The sequence below is a fragment of the Giraffa tippelskirchi genome, chromosome 7 (genome assembly GCF_054371585.1).
Source record: "Giraffa tippelskirchi isolate mGirTip1 chromosome 7, T2T-mGirTip1v1.2.pri, whole genome shotgun sequence".
NCBI lineage: Eukaryota > Metazoa > Chordata > Mammalia > Artiodactyla > Giraffidae > Giraffa > Giraffa tippelskirchi.
In genome coordinates, this window is record NC_137281.1 from 2,246,038 (window position 1) to 2,263,404 (window position 17,367).

Genomic DNA, 17,367 nt, shown 5'->3' on the forward strand with positions numbered 1-17,367 from the left:
CCCCGGACAGGTGAGTGGACTGTGGGTCCTGCCCTGCACGACTGTACGGCGACTTCTACCTGCGCTGTGTCGCGTCCAGCCTCCTTCAGGCTGCGGTGGCCCATCCTGGGGGCGCCCTGAGCCTGGCCCTCCTGATGCGGCTGCTCCATGAATCCGATGGAGCTGTATCAGCAGAAGGCCTGACATGAATCTCAGGCACGGTTAACTCCTCCTAGGATCAGCCGAAACCCCCCTCATTTCTGCCTGCATGACGGCTCCTGGTGACTACTGTTCATGCCGGTCCCCTCACGCTCTGTCACCTCTCCTCCCACATGGCCCATGACCTTCCTGTGAGGCTGGGTGTTTACTGGGGTGACAGATATGGTGAAACCTACCGGATGTACATATCCTGGGAGACACAGAAATCAACCCCACAGGTGAGGTGCCTCCCTGACATCAACAGTCACGATCAGAAGGACACACCTGCCCCTACACAGTTCATGACCCCCAGCCCCACACGGTCACACACGGGGGGCTTCACCACAGCCACAATCAAAAACGAACTCACAGCAGGTTCTGACAGGGCTCTTCTTTCATGAAACATCATTAAAGGCAGTTTCTGTCTATTGCTCCTGAGCACTTTTTGCTACACTAACTTTCTCCTATCATTTGTTATTTTTTTAACGTCTGTGAGTAAAAATGTTTCCAATACAGTGGAAGCAGCAGGAATTAATTCTGTTGTGTTGACAGAGGAGTGGGTAACTCATCACAGGTGAGCCCTGACATCAGAGCTGGTGTGTAGCCCAGTGCTGAGGGAATGCTGAGAATGAGCTGCTTAGAGGCATCGTCATGAGCTGTGGGCAACGGGACTAAAGGAGCCTGGAATAAGGTCCCAGGTGGACATACACTGAGAAAGGGGTTCGGGGGACTCCTTCCCCTGCAAGCATAGATCTGTGAGGTCTGATACAATGAGCAGGGAGGAGCTCAGTGACTGGATCATCCAAGGCTTGGCACACATTCCAGAGACCCCACCCCTCCTCTCTCATCCTTAGAGACTCCAGGACCCAGGGACCTGCAGTGTGAACCACCCGGCTCTGCTCCCGGCCTGAGTCGCTCCCGGCACACAGCCATCCTCCACCCAGCAGAGTGTGGATGAGGATGCTAAAGTGAGGCCGTGTTGCCCCTGTCCTGCCCAGTGTGAGTTAAGCCTTAAGTCCCTCTCCTGCTGGAGGCAACGTCTCTGCCAGTCTTTGCCCTGAGATTGAAGAGAAGGAAGCACTCACCTGGCTGGTCTTTGCTTCAGAGCTCTGTGCAGGGACGTGTCACTCAGGGTGAGCCCCGGGCACCTGAGGTCATGGTTCTAGGGACGGTATTTCTAGCCTTGGTCTCTCCACAGAGATTCCATTGTCACGTCACCTGTTGTGTGGATGACACTGACTGCATGGGGAGTCTGGGGTGTTTCCAGTGAGGAGCAAACTTTATCCCCAGTGTAAACCATCATCTTCCTCCTTGGATGATTAAGGACATCTTTTGGCAATCAATGAAAAGATCCAAATGGGCAGCCAAATAGCTGGCAGAAAACTTTTTCTGAATTCCTTGTGGAAAATGGTAGTTCAGAATCAAAGTTGTCATCGGGTACTATAGGATCGCTTGAAGGTGCACTGAACTTGTTTTGCTTTTACCACACTTCCAGTTGGGCTTATTATGTATAGGCTTATATGTATTATTTATGTATAGGCAGGTGTTTACCAATTCTGTTTTGGTCACAGTGTCTAAGAAGATTTAACTCACATACCATATAACTCGCCCATGTAAAGCACACCCCTCAGTGATCTTGTTTTATTCAGAGCTCTCTTTGTTGCTGTTGTTTAGTCTCTAAGTCTTGTCGGACTCTCTGCGACCCCACTGGCTGTAACCCTCCAGGCCCTTCTGTCCGTGGGATGTCCCAGACAAGAATACTGGAGTGGGTTGCCATTGCCTTCTCCAGGGGATCTTCTCCACCCAGGAATAAAATCCACGTCTCCTACTTTAGCAGGTGGATTCTTTACCACTGTGCCACCAGGGAAGCCTGTTGTGGTCTTTACCACACTCATTTTAGGAAATTTTCATCAACCTGGAAAACAGCCCAGATCCTTTATTTTTTTTCTTTGTTCAGATTTTTACAATTAAACTATATATTTTATATTGGAGTATAGCCGATTAACAATGTTGTAATTGTTTCAGGTGGACAACAAAGGAGCTCAGCTGTACATATATATCTATCCACTCTCCTCCAATCTCCCCTCGCATCCCACCTCCCACATAACATTCAATGCATTTTCATGTCTCCAGTATAATGAGCATCATCACTGGATCCCGAGTCTAGTATTCCTGTGACTTTATGTGAGAAATTTTGGGTGACCCTCTTGGAAATCCAGTGGTTAGGACTCCACACTTCCAATGCAGAGGGTGCAGTTTCGATCCCTGGTTGGGGAACCAAGTTCCTACATGTCAAACAGCCAAAAAAAATTTTTTTCTGGTATAAGAAGTATTTATTACTCTCACGTACAGAAAGCTCAGTAGTGTACATTTAGCCCACTTTGGTGGCCTGTTCTTTGGCCCTTGCCTTTTCTACCTTGGCAACGGGAGCCACTGATTTGGGACCCAGGACATTGCCTCCCCAGTGATGGCGGATCTCATGATATCTGTTGTTGTAATTGGTGCTGACAGCTTCCACCAGCTCAACCAAAGCGGCCTTGTTGTCGGAGCTGACTTGTGCAAAGGCAACGGTAGTACAGGTCTTCTTGTGCACTAGATGCCCTGGCCTGGCCTTCCCTTGGACCACCATCTTTTTTTATTATTAATATTTTTAAAATTTTTTAATTGGAGGATAATTGCTTAAAAATGTTGTGTTGGTTTCTGCCATATGACACCGTGAATCAGCTATACGTATATATACATTCCCTCTGTCTTGAGCCTCCCTGCCTACCCCATCCCTCCCCTCTAGGTCCTCAGACAGCACCGAGTTGAACTCCATGTGCTATAGAGCAGCTTCCCGCCAGCTATCTGTTTTACACATGGTGCTGTATATATTTCATTGCTACCCTTTCGATTCATCCCATGCTCTCCTTCCCCCACTGTGTCCACAAGTCTGTTCTCTACCTCTGCGTCTCTATGCCTGCCTGGCAAATAGGTTCATACAACATTTTTCTAGATTCCATATATATGTGTTAATATATGATATGTGTTGTTCTCTTTCTTATTTACTTCACTCTGTGTAACAGGCTCTAGGTTCATCCACCTCAGTTCAACTGACCCATATTAGGGACCCCCGTCTTACTGTATCCAATGGGCAGGAGGGCCGCCAGTTCTGTGCCACATAGTAGGTCCTCATTAGTTACCTTGTTTGTGTACAGTAGTGTGAAACATGAAGTAGAGTTGAAATTACTTCTATTCAATTAAAGATAAAAATAATTCATAGGCATTTAATTCCTTATTGTTTAAGAGGAGGTTGTCTATCACTAAGTATACTTCTACTATGGATCACATTTTATTACCTTTTATACACTTTCATAGGAAAAATAGGAAGTAAAATTATGATATTTTTAGAAAATAGATATTGAAACAATTCACTCATAGTAGAACTAACTCCTTAAAAGTTAAAGGGAATTCGTCACTCAGAAGACAAATTGTACCAAAGAGAAAAACACTTACAAAAAAGAAGTCCAAGCATTGGAAAAGGCAACCACATTGACACATGCATAAACTCTACTTTCTCTTCATTTCTTATTTTGTATAAGGCACAACTATCTCATAACAGCTAAAACCATAGCGTTACTTGTTAGTAATAATATATATAGATACACTATTTTGGGATCTTTACATGATGACCAAAATATCACTGAAAGATAGTTATACATTAACACCTTAAATTTTAAAACGGAACTTTATAAATAACACACTAAAAGGAAGGCAAAAACATAACAAATTGGACAAATAGAAACAAATCTCAAATTTACAAAATACAATCATGAAAACTATACATTCAAGTGACAAATAAAAAAGAAGGCAGCTACTAGTCTTTCCTTCAGCTCACACCATCCATCTAATCAACTGAACTTATTGAGGGTCTACCATGTAAACAATCCAGGTTGAAAGGAGAAGCAAGCCATTGAACAACACTGATTTTCTGTGTAACACTACAGCATTGGAGAAACAGAAGTAAAATAAAGTTACAAGGTAATATAGAAAAACACATTCTCCATTTTCATGTGCATTATCTTTATCTCAGAAATCAAATCTCCGCCCACACTACAATAATATTTATGGAGATCAGTATTGGATTATGTGCTGGTGTGTGTCCAGTATTAGCTGCAACACACGGGGATAAAATTTGGTGAAACTCTTGAAATGTTCCTAAAGAAAGGAGATTTTCTTCAGACAGCTACATTGGTCAAGGGTGAAATGGTTTCCTTAGTAATGGTTTGTACATTTCTCAAGCTGATAATTCATGGATTGACTTTCAGATCTCCTAAGGCATCACTGGAATGAAATGAACCTTCTCAGCTCATTGGAAATTATGTAGAAATTTGGTGTTGAGTATAGACATAAAACGGTATCAACTTCGAGATATAAAATAAGCAAGTCAAGGGGATGTGATGAAGCACATGGTGAACATAATCAATTATGTTTCATTGCATATGTCGCTTGAGTCATGTCTGACTCTTTGTGACCTTATGAAGCATAGCCTGCCAGGCTCCTCTGGCCTTGTAATTCTCCAGGCAAGAACACTGGACTGGGTTTCTGTGCCCTCCTCCAGAGGACCTTCCTGACCCAGGGATTGATCCCACATCTCCTGCATCGGCAGGTGGGTTCTTTACCTGTAGCACCACCTAGGAAACCCAGCATGTGTGAGAGTCAAACACTACAAAAAACTAAGAATGTGGTATCTGGTCCTATCACTTCATGGCAAATAGAAGGGGAAAGGTGGAAACAGTGACAGATTTTATTTTCTTGGGCTCTGAAATCACTGCAGATGGTGACTGCAGCCATGACATTAAAAGACTGGATGAAAAACTATGACAAATTTATACAGTATATTAAAAAGCAGAGACGTCACTTTGCTGACAAAGGTTCAGATAGTCAAAGCTATGGTTTTTCCGGTAGTCGTGTATGGATGTGAGAGCTGGAACAAAAAGAAGGCTGAGGGATGAAGAATTGATGCTTTTGAACAGTGGTGCTGGAAAAGACTCTTGAGAGTCCCTTGGACTGCACGGGGATCTAATTTGTCAATCCTGAAGGAAATCTACCCTGAATATTCATTGGGAGGACTGATACTGAAGCTGAAGCTCCAGTACTTTGGCACCTGATGCAAGGAGCCAACTCGTTGGAAAAGACCTTGATGCTGGGAAAGACTGAAGGCAAAAGGAGAAGGGAGGGACAGGATGCAGTGGTTTAATAGCATCACACCCAATGGACATGAGTCTGAGCAAACTCCGGGAGACAGTGAAGGACAGGGGAGCCTGATGTGCTGCAGTCCACGGGGTCACAAAGAGTTGGATACAACTTAGTGACTGAAGAACAACAACAAGAGAGTCACCCGTCAGAGTTATCATCACGCTTCCTGGTGGTTAAGACTTGGATCTTCCACTGCAGGGGTGCTGATTTGATCCTTGGTTTGGGAACTAACATCCCACGTACCCCACAGCCAAATAATAACAAAAACTAAATAAAATCAATAAACATGGCAAAGTTCCTATCACAAGAAAGAATTCGTATCATCTGTGAAGGTGCAGGGGTCGCAAGTAGACTTAGTATGATCATTCTGCAACATAAACAAATGCCCATTCATTATGTTGTCTATCCGAAACTAATGCAAGGTTATGTGTTAATTTTACCTCAAAAAAATGGATACTGAGTACTTACAGAATAATTATGGTTATTATTATTGAAAGTGTCTACTAGATATTTAGCACTTTAACCATACATTCTAACATGTCAAGAGCAGAACCTAGGAGTTCGAGGATCTCTAAAAAGCACCAGGAAAGGGGAAATGGTGGGAAAACAGGAACCCAATGCATCAGAGGTCTGTATCACCCATAGACGAATGTCAAACAAGGCTGTGATATAAAAAGACAGAACAGAATTCAGCAGGTAGAAGATGAAGAAGGTGAGCACCAGCATCAGGATGGTGTGGGCGGCTCTGGTCTCCGCGGGGCATCTGTGGTGTCCGGTGGGGGTGTGGATATACTGCACCCTCTGGCGGTGTCTGAGCAGGAGAAGCACCATGGAGCCACTGGACCAGACCATGAGGCCAAGAAACACGGCATCAGAGACGGACCACAAATAGCTCATACCTATTTCAATAGATGAGGATGAACAGAACCACTTGCCTTCGGTATCAGTATAGTTGTGTGTGTTCTGTGGACCAGTGATTTTCAGAGGAGCAAAGATGGACATTAAGAGACTGAGCATCCAGCAGGTGCAGCAGGAAGGACCGATGACCTTGGGGGCTCTTCCTCTGAGCATCACCCACTCTGCCCTTCTGGGGATGAGAGTAAGGGACTGATAGGTGCTCAGGACACAAGTGGAGCATAGCGTGGTGCTGCGAGCCACTCTCTGTACGTAATACACAAACTTACACCCGAGACTGGACAGGGGCTTCCTTGACACAAAAGCTGCCATGATGTGGGGAATCCCTGGGGAGAGAAGAACCAGGAGATTGGCCACCGCCATGTGGGTATGAATCATGTCTGTGGGTCTCTGCCTATGGCCAAGCAAGACTGGAGAGATGCTGTGGCGGAAAAGGATGACATTGCCCAGGGAGCCTATCACCACCTGTATAAGATACATGACTTTCAGAGCAGCCTGACTTGTGGTTCTCAGGGCATCTTTGAGAAAATACATGGAGAGGACGTCAAGAGTGTCCTGGAGCAGAAAGAAGGCTGTGGTGGTGGTGGCATCAGCTGTCTTCTTACAGAACCAACACTGGGCAAGGAGTCCTACATTTTATTTGTCCTGAAAAAAAAAAAAAAAGAGTCTCACAGTCTAGAGAATGACTTTACCAGGATAATAATAATCCCAGACACCAGTTAAAGCATTCACCATTATTTATTTGGTTTTGCTTTGTATTTACTCTTACATCCTGATGTTTGATCTCCATGCAGGGTCTACAAAGTGATGGTTATATCTATTTTGTTCAACAGCATTGTTGGTCTAGTTCAACCATTTTTGTCATTATTCACAGAAATAGGAAAAAAATCCCCAAATTGTATACCACCATAAAAAACTAACAAATACCCTAAACATCTTGTGAAAGAAGAACAAAACATCAAGCTTCCTCATTTCAAACTATATGTCAAATCTATGGTAACAGAAACAGTATGGTATAGGCAGAAAAAGAGATTAATGGGACAGAATAGAGAGTGCAGAAATAAATCTGTGCTTCTCTGGCTACTCAGTTTTCACAAAGGCACTGCTGCTGCTGCTGCTAAGTCGCTTCAGTCGTGTCCGACTCTGTGCGACCCCAGAGACGGCAGTCCACCAGGCTCCCCTGTCCCTGGGATTCTCCAGGCAAGAACACTGGAGTGGGTTGCCATTTCCTTCTCCAATGCATTAAAGTGAAAGTGAAGTCTCTCAGTCGTGTCTGACTCTTCGTGACCCCATGGTCTGCAGCCTACCAGGCTCCTCCGTCCATGGGATTTTCCAGACAAGAGGACTGCAGTGGGGTGCCATTACCTTCTCTGAACTATGTATATAATAGATGTTAATTGGACACACTGTGATCAACTGCAATATATACAAACACTGAATCAGTATTTTGTACCCATAAAACTGACATAACGTTATATCAATTATATCTCAATTTCAAAAACTGAAAAAGAAGCTGGACGCTATTTTACACCACACACAGAAATGATCTGAACTGGATTAAGATTTGGATGTAAGATCTGAAACCATGAAATTCCTAGAGGAAAGAAGTAAGCTCCCTGACATTAGTCTTAGTCATAATGGTTTGGATTTGACAACAAAAGCAAAGGTAAAGGAGTGGAAGTGTATCATGTAAGAGCCTCTTCAGAGCAAAGGAAATCATGAAAAGGCAGCTATGCAATAGGAGACAATATTAGCAAACCACATACCCAGTAATGAGTGACTATCCAATCTGGGCAACCCCCCAAATAATCCAGTTTAAAATGGGCAAAGGAGGGTTGAAGGCTCAGAGTTTACACCCAGCAGTCACTTAATGGCTCACCAGCAAAGAATCCGCCTGCAATGCAAGAGCGGCAGGAGATGCAGTTTCAATCCCTGGTGTAGGAAGATCCCCTGGAGCAGGAAAAGGCAACCCCCTCCAGGACTCTTGCCTGGAAAAAATTCCATGGACAGAGGAGCCTTGTGGGGTCATTTGTGACATGGCCTTTCTTAAGAGTGCTCCACGGAGCTTCCTTGGTGGTCACGTGGTTAAGAATCTGCCTGACAACGCAGGGGACACGAGTTTGATCCCTGGTTCAGGAGGATCCCACATGACTCAGGGCAACTAAGCCCGAGTGCTACAACTCTGAGCCCACACTCTGGAGCCGGGAGCCTCAACTACCGAGGCCCACATGGCTCAGGGCAACTAAGCCCGAGTGCCACAACTCTGAGCCCACACTCTAGAGCCGGGAGCCTCAACTACCCGGGCCCCCATGCACTGGAGCCCGAGCTCGGCAACAAGAGAAGCCACTGCAGTGAGAAGCCTGAGCACTGCAATTAGGGAGGAGCCTCGCCTCCACTCGCAGCTGGAGAATGCCTGCACGCTGCAACGGAGACCCAGTGCAGCCAAAAATAAGTAAAGGAATAAACAAATACGTTTAAAAATTAAAAACGGCTCCGTTATTGTCCCCAGGATTGTACTTCAAACCACTCATACCCATTCTCTTATGTGGACACTTTCCCATTTGATGAAGCCCATAAATTAGGTTTTTCCTCAATTAAATACCTCAGTTAAATAGGATGGATTTTTTGTTTTTTTAACAGCAAGGCCTTCAAACATGCTTTTAAGAACTGGACTTTTCTGTTTTTTAACAGTATCTCAGATTGAACTTATAGCTTTCCAGTTACTCTTTTTTTTTCAAGTCAGTTCTTGGAAGGTATTTTTATATCTTTTTTTCTTTTCTTTTTGGGAGATATTTTTGAAGGTATAAAGGAAATATAAAGGGGTCTGGTTGATGGCTGAAAGGGAGAGAGAATTTTAAGAAGTCACCAAGAGCAGACTATGAACAGCTCTGAGGACTGGAATTTAATTCTGCTGGCATGGGGAGTGCCACAATCAGATGCAATATTGAAAAGCATGAACTTGGGATTATGTGGATGGTGTGTGGGGAGGCAGAGATACCTGGGAAGATGCTGGGACAATGAGGCAAGAGGTAGCTGTGGTCTTTACCAGAGCAATGGCAGAGAAATGGGGATAAAGGATGGACTAAATCTGGGGGATATAACATACAGCATAATGACTATAGTCAATAATACTCTTTTGCATATTTGAAAGTTGCTCAGAAAGTCGATTTTAAAATCCTCCTCACAAGAAAAACAATTTTTGTAATTGTGTATGGTGACAGATATTAACTAGACTTGTATAGTGATCATTTCATAACACGTACAAATATTGAATTATTATGTCATATACTTGAAACTAACACATGTTATATATCAGGTATACCTCAGTATAAAAAATGGACTACGAATGGGTTCAGAAAGTAGAAAGGGAAGGACGTGGAGACTGGATGGGAGCATGAGGGGATATGAGTAGTCAAAGTGGGGGTCCAGATCTCCAAGCTAGAGGGATGGTGGCATCAACCCCTAAGATGGCAGACATAAGAAATATAGCTGGGGCAAGGGTGGGAAATGTATGTTAGTTTTTTTTAATAAAAAAAATTATTTAATTATAGAATACAATATCATTGTACAAATGTCAACACAAAAGAATTAAAATTCCTCTATTCCACCCCCCGTCCCCCCAAAAATGGGCAAAGGACCTGAACAGACATTTTTCCAGAGAAAACATACAGAGTTAAAAGGTACATGGACAGGAGTTCAACATCTCTAGTCATTAGATCAAAACTACAATGAGGTAGCATCTCTCACCTGTTAGTCTGTCTGTTCTCCAAAAACCAAGAGGCAACACACTGGTGAGGAGGTTGAGAGAAAGAAACACTTTACACACTGTTGGGAATGTAAACTGGTACATCCTCGTGGAAAACGTCATGGAAGGTCCTCAGAAGGTAAAACCGGAACTGCCCTACCGGCCGGAAGTCAAGCTTCTAGGATAGATGCCAGGAAAAGAAATCAAGATCAGGAAGAGATACCTGCATTCCATGTTCACTGGTACATTATTACTAAAGCCAAGGCGTGGAAACAACCCAAGGGTCTACTGATAGAAGAATAGATAAGGAAGCTGTGGTGTCTTACACGTGGAATATTTTTTTATTCAAGTTTTGTTGCTTTCCAGTGTTGAGTTACTTTCTACTGTACAGCAAACTGAATCAGCTATATATATATACTTATCCGCTCCTTATTTGATCTCCCTCCCATTTAGGTCGCCACAGAGCACTGAGTAGAGTTCCCTGTGCTATACAGCAGCTTCTCATTGTTTGTCATTTTATACATAGGGGTTGGAGAAGGATGCGGCAACCCACTACAGTATTTTTGCCTGGGAAATCCCAGGGATGGAGGAACATGGTGGGCTGCAGTCCATGGGGTCGCAAAGAGTCAGACATGACTGAGCGACGAAACAGTAACAGCAGCTGCTCAAGTTGAAAAGGCTGAGGGCATTTTACATTCCGTTAGATAGAGGAAAACATGAGCAACACTGACATATATAACACAAATGCAGACAGAATCGCAGTGAATTATCATGGCAGAAATTCCTGGGCCGACTGCATCCAGTGAAGGAAAATGTGAAGGTTGTTGTTACAGGACAGCTTTTCTCTCTGTGTTTCTGTTTGTATGTGTATGTGTCTGTCACTGGATCTTATTTCAGGACTTTCAGGTTCTAACCCAAACTCTGTACATCAATTTATCTCACCTTACTCACATCCAACACTAATCAGTTAGGTTCGAGGAAGTCACTAGAACCTTTCATACAAGATTGAGAAGCCCGGGGCTCTGCTCATACAGGACTTGGCAGAGATTCCAGTCACCCCTCCCTCTTCCCCTCATTGCCACGGACCCCAGGACACGGGGTTTGCAGTGAACTCACGGCTCTGCTCCCGCTCAGATACACACCCCGGCACACTCCCCCTTCCACCCGCTGTCCAGGGCGTCCAGGGGCAGCTCAGGACAAGGCAGGGGAGCACCTGTCCTGCCCAAGGTGCTGACCACACCGCTCTGAGCTCCTCTCCTGCTGCAGAGCCCGCTCTCCTGATTCCTGCCCTGAGACTGGACACAAGGAAGCACTCACCTGCCTGCACTTGGCTCCACACTCTGTGCAGGGAAGTGTCAGTCAGGATGCGCCCCAGTTATAGGGACAGGGTCCCTGGGCCCGATCTCCCCACAGAGGAGCCATTATCACGTCATCTGGAGCGGAGGTGACACTGTCTGCACGGAGAGTCTGGGGCGTCTCCAGTGAGGAGCGATCTTACCCCCAGTGCTCATCACCCTCACCCACGCCTGGGGACTAGTGACAGCTCCTGGCAATTATTGGGAAGGGCCACACGGGCAGCTGAGCAGAGGGCGCGGAGAGGGCTCTGTGTTCCCTGTGGGAGAACCCAAGTCTACAGTGAAATCATGACAGGGGGAGGGACACTCACAGAGAACCAGGCTCCCGTCACTGTTTCCTGTTGGGCATTTTCCTTCATGGTCTCACTTTTCCAAAGTGTGTTCACACTGATCATCAGCACGTAATCTGGAGACTGGTCTTTTCCCTGAGTTTAAGTTTCACAACACTTTCTATATATGATCTCTGTCTGTTTAATCTGGAAAATAATCTCTTTGAAGCCAGTGTTTCCCTCCTCACAGTCCTCAGGTCTCCCTCGTGTCCACATGACTCTATAAGGAGATTATAATTTGTTCCAAGTCATCCATGGATCCCCCTTCTAGAGATTCTTATTGGACCACCAGCCTGTCTCTAGGTTCTGAGCCATTTGAGTTGGATAGGAGATAAAATAGACTTTGTTAAGAGACAAAGAAGAACACTACGTAATGAACAAGGGACAAGTGATCAATTGAAGAACAAGATATAATAATTTTAACTATATATGCACCAACATTTGTTGTCGTTCAGTTGCCAAGTAGCGTTTGACTCTTTGTGACCCTATGAACTACAGCACACCAGGCTTCCTTGTCCTTCGATATCTCCTAGAGTTTGCTCAAATTCATGTCCATTGAGTTGGTGATGTCATCCAACCATCTCATCCTCTGTTGTCCCCTTCTCCTGCCCTCAATCTTTTGCAGCATCAGGGTCTTTTCCATTGAGTTGGCTCTTCCCATCAGGAAGACAAAGTATTGTACCTTCAGCTTCAGCATCAGTCCTTCCGATGAATATTCAGGGTTGATTTCCTTTAGGATTGACTGGTTTGCACTCTCTGCTGTCAAAGGGACTCTCAAGAGTCTTCTCCAGCACCACGATTTGAGCATCAATTCTTCACAGGAGCACCTCAAAGTATAAGTCAAATATTGATAGACATAAAAGGAGGAATCAACAAATACAATCATAGGAGTTGATTTCAACTTTCCACTTACATCAGTAAATAGATCACCCAGGCAGAAAATGAAGAAGGCAACACAGACTGAAAATAACACATTAGACTTTAGTGTCTATAGTTGGTATATATTGAGCATCCATACAAAGGCAGCAGAATACACAATGTCTTCAATGGCATGTAGGTTCTACAGAAGGTTCAAAGGCTGGGTCATAAAGCAAGCCTCAGTAAAGTTAAGCAAATTGAAATGACCTCAAAAGTCTTTTCCAATTGTAATGCTATGAGACGAGAATCAACTACAAGGAAAAACCTGAAGAAAAAACAATACACGTGGAGACTAAACAACATGCTACTGAAAAACCAATGGTTTGCTGAGGAAGTTAAAAATCCTAGAGACGAAAATGAAAGCATGATGATTCAAAACCCGTGGGATGCAGCAAAAGCAGTTCTAAGAGGGAAGTTTATACAGACACAAGCCCCAAACTAGAAAAAAAACTCAACAACTTAATATTACACCTAAAGCAACTTGAGAAAGAAGGACAACAACACCCAAAGTTAAAAAGAAAGAAATCATAAAGATCTCAGCAGAAATAAATAAAATGGAGAGGAAAAATAAGTGATAGAGGAGATAATGAAACTAAAAGCTGGTTCCTTGAGAAGATAAACAAAATTGATTAACCTTGAGCCAGACTTGTTAAGAAAAAAAGGGAGAGATCTCAATCAATAAAATCCAAAAAAAAAAAAAATGAGAAAGTACAACCAACACCCCAGAAATACAAAAAATCTTAAGAGACCACTTGGGTCTGTAAAATGGAAAACATGGAAGAAATGGAAAAATCCTTAGAAATGTACAACTTTCCAAGACTGAACCAGGAAGAAATAGAAAATATGAACAGACCAAATACCACAATGTCCAAAGAAAAGACAAAATAAAACACAGGAAGAATAAGATAGGATAAACAGAAAATAAATCCCAAGTTGCTGTTTGCAAAGATGAAAATGAAATATTCAAGTGACAAATATGAAGAGGAAAGTCTTTAGTCTGTCCTTCCAATTATTGTGTCCGCCTAAACAATAAAATTTAATGATGGTCGACTATGTAAAGAAAATCCAGGTTTAAAGGAGAAGGTAATATAGAAAAAGACCTTCTTCACTTTTCAGATTTCTTATCTTCACTATGAAATAACATCTCCACACACCATGGATTAATATTTAATGAGACCAATAACTGAATTATGGGCCAATGTATGCCAGGTATTACCCACAACTAATGGAGATAAAGTTTGTGGAAACTCTTGAAATGATCCAGAAGAAAAGAGTGTTCTTTCAGAAAGCTGCCATGGTCAAGGGGGAATGGCTTCCTCAATAATAGCCTGTGTCTTTTCTGAGCAGATAATTTCATGGATTGACTTTCAGATCCCTCAAACTGGCACCTGCATTAAATTAACCTTCTTTGTTCATTGGATTTTATGTACAAATGTCAACAGGCATCTACAGCTAGTTACAAAATAAATAAGTCATGGGAATGGGATGTCCAGCATGGTGACTATCGTTGATTACATTGCATCGCCTTGTTGGAAAATGCCGAGGGATTCAAACTTTAAGTTCTCATCAGAAGAAAACATTTGTACCATTTGTAGGGAGGGATGCACAGATGGTAAGGAGAATTGTGGTGATCATTTTGCAACATATACAAGTATCCATATGGTGTAATATTACTTATTAATTAAGACTAATGTAACATTACTTATTCATTATGACTCAATTAAAAAACGGTACTGATTAGTTACAGGATAACTTCTGTTCTAATTCAAGCTGTCTGCTAAATATCAATGAATTTAAGTGAGAACTTTAGTCATACCTGCTAACAACTCAAGAGCAGATCCTAGCAGTTCTAGGATCCCTGAGGAGCAGCAGGAAGGGAGAAATGGTGGGAAAAGAGGAAACTAAGACATCAGAGATCTGCACCAACCATTGTCGAAAATCAAAAAAGGCAGTGATATAAGAAACAAGACTAGAAGTCACCACGTAGAAGATGAGGAAGTGAGCACCAGCATCAGGATGGTGTGGGTGGCTCTGGGCTCCAGGGACATCTGTGGTGTTCAGCGGGGGTGTGGATATACCGCCCCCTCTGGCGGTGTCTGTGCAGGAGAAGCACCATGGAGCCACTGGACCAGACCATGAGGCCAAGAAACACGGCATCAGAGACGGACCACAGGACGACAGTCCCTGCACTGGGACTTGAGGATGAGCAGAACCAATAGCCCTGCATATCAGTATAATTGTGCCTGTTTGGTGAAGCGGTGATTTTCACAGGAACATAAATGTACATTAAAACACTGAATATCCAACAGGTGCAGCAGAAAGAACCTGTGACCCTGGGGGCTCTTCCCCTGAGCAATGACCTCCCTTCTCTCCCAGGGTTGAGAGTGAAGGACTGATAGGTGCTCAGGACACAGGTGGAGCACAGGGTGGTGTGAGAGCCACTTTCTGTACATAATACACGCATTTACACCCAGGAGTAGACAGGGGCTTCCTTGAAACGAAAGCTGCCATTGTATGGGGGATCCCCGAGGAGAGAAGAACCAAAAGGTTGGCCACAGCCGTGTGGGTGAGAATCATGTCTGTGGGTCTCTTCTGTGTCCCAACAAGACTGGACAGATGTGGTAGAAAAAAAGGATGACATTGGCTAGAGACGCAACTCCCATCTATAAAAGATACCTGGTTTTCAGGGCTGCCTGGCTTGCGGTCCTACGGACGTCTTTCTCAAAAGACGGGGAGCGGCTGTCAGTGTAGCCTGGAGCAGAGAGGCTGTGCCGTGATGACACCAGCAGTCTTCCTACAAAACCAACCAGCAAAGGGAGTCTCACTCTTCCGTTCTCTTGAGAAAAACCAGACGCTGTCATACTCCAGAGAAATGGTTTCACCTGGAGAAGATACATTTGACATTAGTTACACCTTCCACCATCATAAACTTTGATTCACGCCTATTGACCTGTGTATCCCTGTTCTCCACATGTGTGTGAGTGAGGTCCGTGAACATAGGGACCATGTCTGTCTCATTCAAAAGCATTGTTGACCCACAATAATTTTTAAAAGATGTAACAAGTATATGAATAAGTGACAGGAGATCAAGACAAACTCTACCCCTTTAGAATTCACGATCATCCAGCTTATGACAAGAATGTATCGGGTGATATCACCAACATGGCAACACAGGAGGCTCCTTCCTCCCGTGGACACAGTAAAAACGCTTACACATGGATCAGTTCCTTTGAGAGAAATGCAGAGTGACTTGTACATGGAATGACTATACACATCGGATGACTTAGAAGTCCCCCCACGTCAACGTGGGTGGGAAATCCTGGGACAGCTGCTCACCGTGAACCCCACCCCCAGGACAGTGCCTCCCAATCACAGTGACACCCCCAATACCTTGCTTCTCTGTAAAGCCTCTGAACCTCATACCAGCACCCTAACTTTTTTTATTAATGTGTTTTAATTGGAGGCTAATTACTTCACAACACTGGGGTGGTTTTCGCCACACAGTGACATGAATCAGCAGCGGGTGTACTTCTGTCCTCCATGCTGGACTTCCCTCCGAGCTCCCTCCCCACCCCATCCCTCAGGGTCATCCCAGCGCTCCGGCTTTGAGTGCCCTGTCTCATGCATCCAACCTGTACTGGCGATCCGTTCCACATATGATAATAGACATGTTTCAATGCTATTCTTTCAAATCATCCCACCCTGGCCTTCTCCCACAGAGTCCAAAAGTCTGTTCTTTATATTTGTGTCTCTTTTGCTGTCTTGCATATAGGGTCATCGTTACCATCCTTCTAAATTCCATATATATGCGTTAATGTACTGTATTGGTGTTTTTCTTTCTGACTTACTTCACTCTGTATAATAGGCTCCAGTTTCATCCACCTCATTAGAACTGATTCAAATGCATTCTTTTTAATAGCTGAGTGATATTCCATTCTGTGTATGTACCACAGCTTTCTTATCTGTTTGTCTGCTGATGGACATCTAGCTTGCTTCCATGTCCTAGCTATTGTAAACAGTGCTGTGATGAACATTGGGGTACACATGTCTTTTTCAATTCTGGTTTCCTTGGTGTGTATGCCAAGCCGTGGGATTGCTGGGTCATATGGCAAATCTATTTTCAGTTTTTTAAGGAATCTCCACACTGTTCTCCATAGTGGCTGTACTAGTTTACATTCCCACCAACAGTGTAACAGGGTTCCCTTTTCTCCACACCCTCTCCAGCATTTATTGTTTGTAGACTTTTGGATAGCAGCCATTCTGACCGGCATGAGATGGTACCTCATTGTGGTTTTGATTTGCATTTCTCTGATGATGAGTGATGTTGACCATTTTAACTGTAAAGGCGCATCAGAGGAAGAGGCCCTCAGATCACTTAGTTCTGGTAGCCAGTGTGGATGGGCATTGCTGAGCCCCACAGGACTAAGAAAATAACAGGGCAGTGGTGAATGGACCTACTAGCACCCCACATGGCCTCACCCGCAGGCTCAGTACAGCAGGAACAGGCTTTGACACTCACCACCTCGTTTGAGTTGGACGGCACACACTGTCCACTGCTTCTGCCGTACAACAGTGTGAGTCAGACGTGGGCATGTGCATCCCCTCCCTCATGAGCCTCCTTCCCTCCACTCCGTCCCCATCCCACGGCTCCAGGTCATCACAGAGCACTGACCTGAGCTCCCTCCTCTAT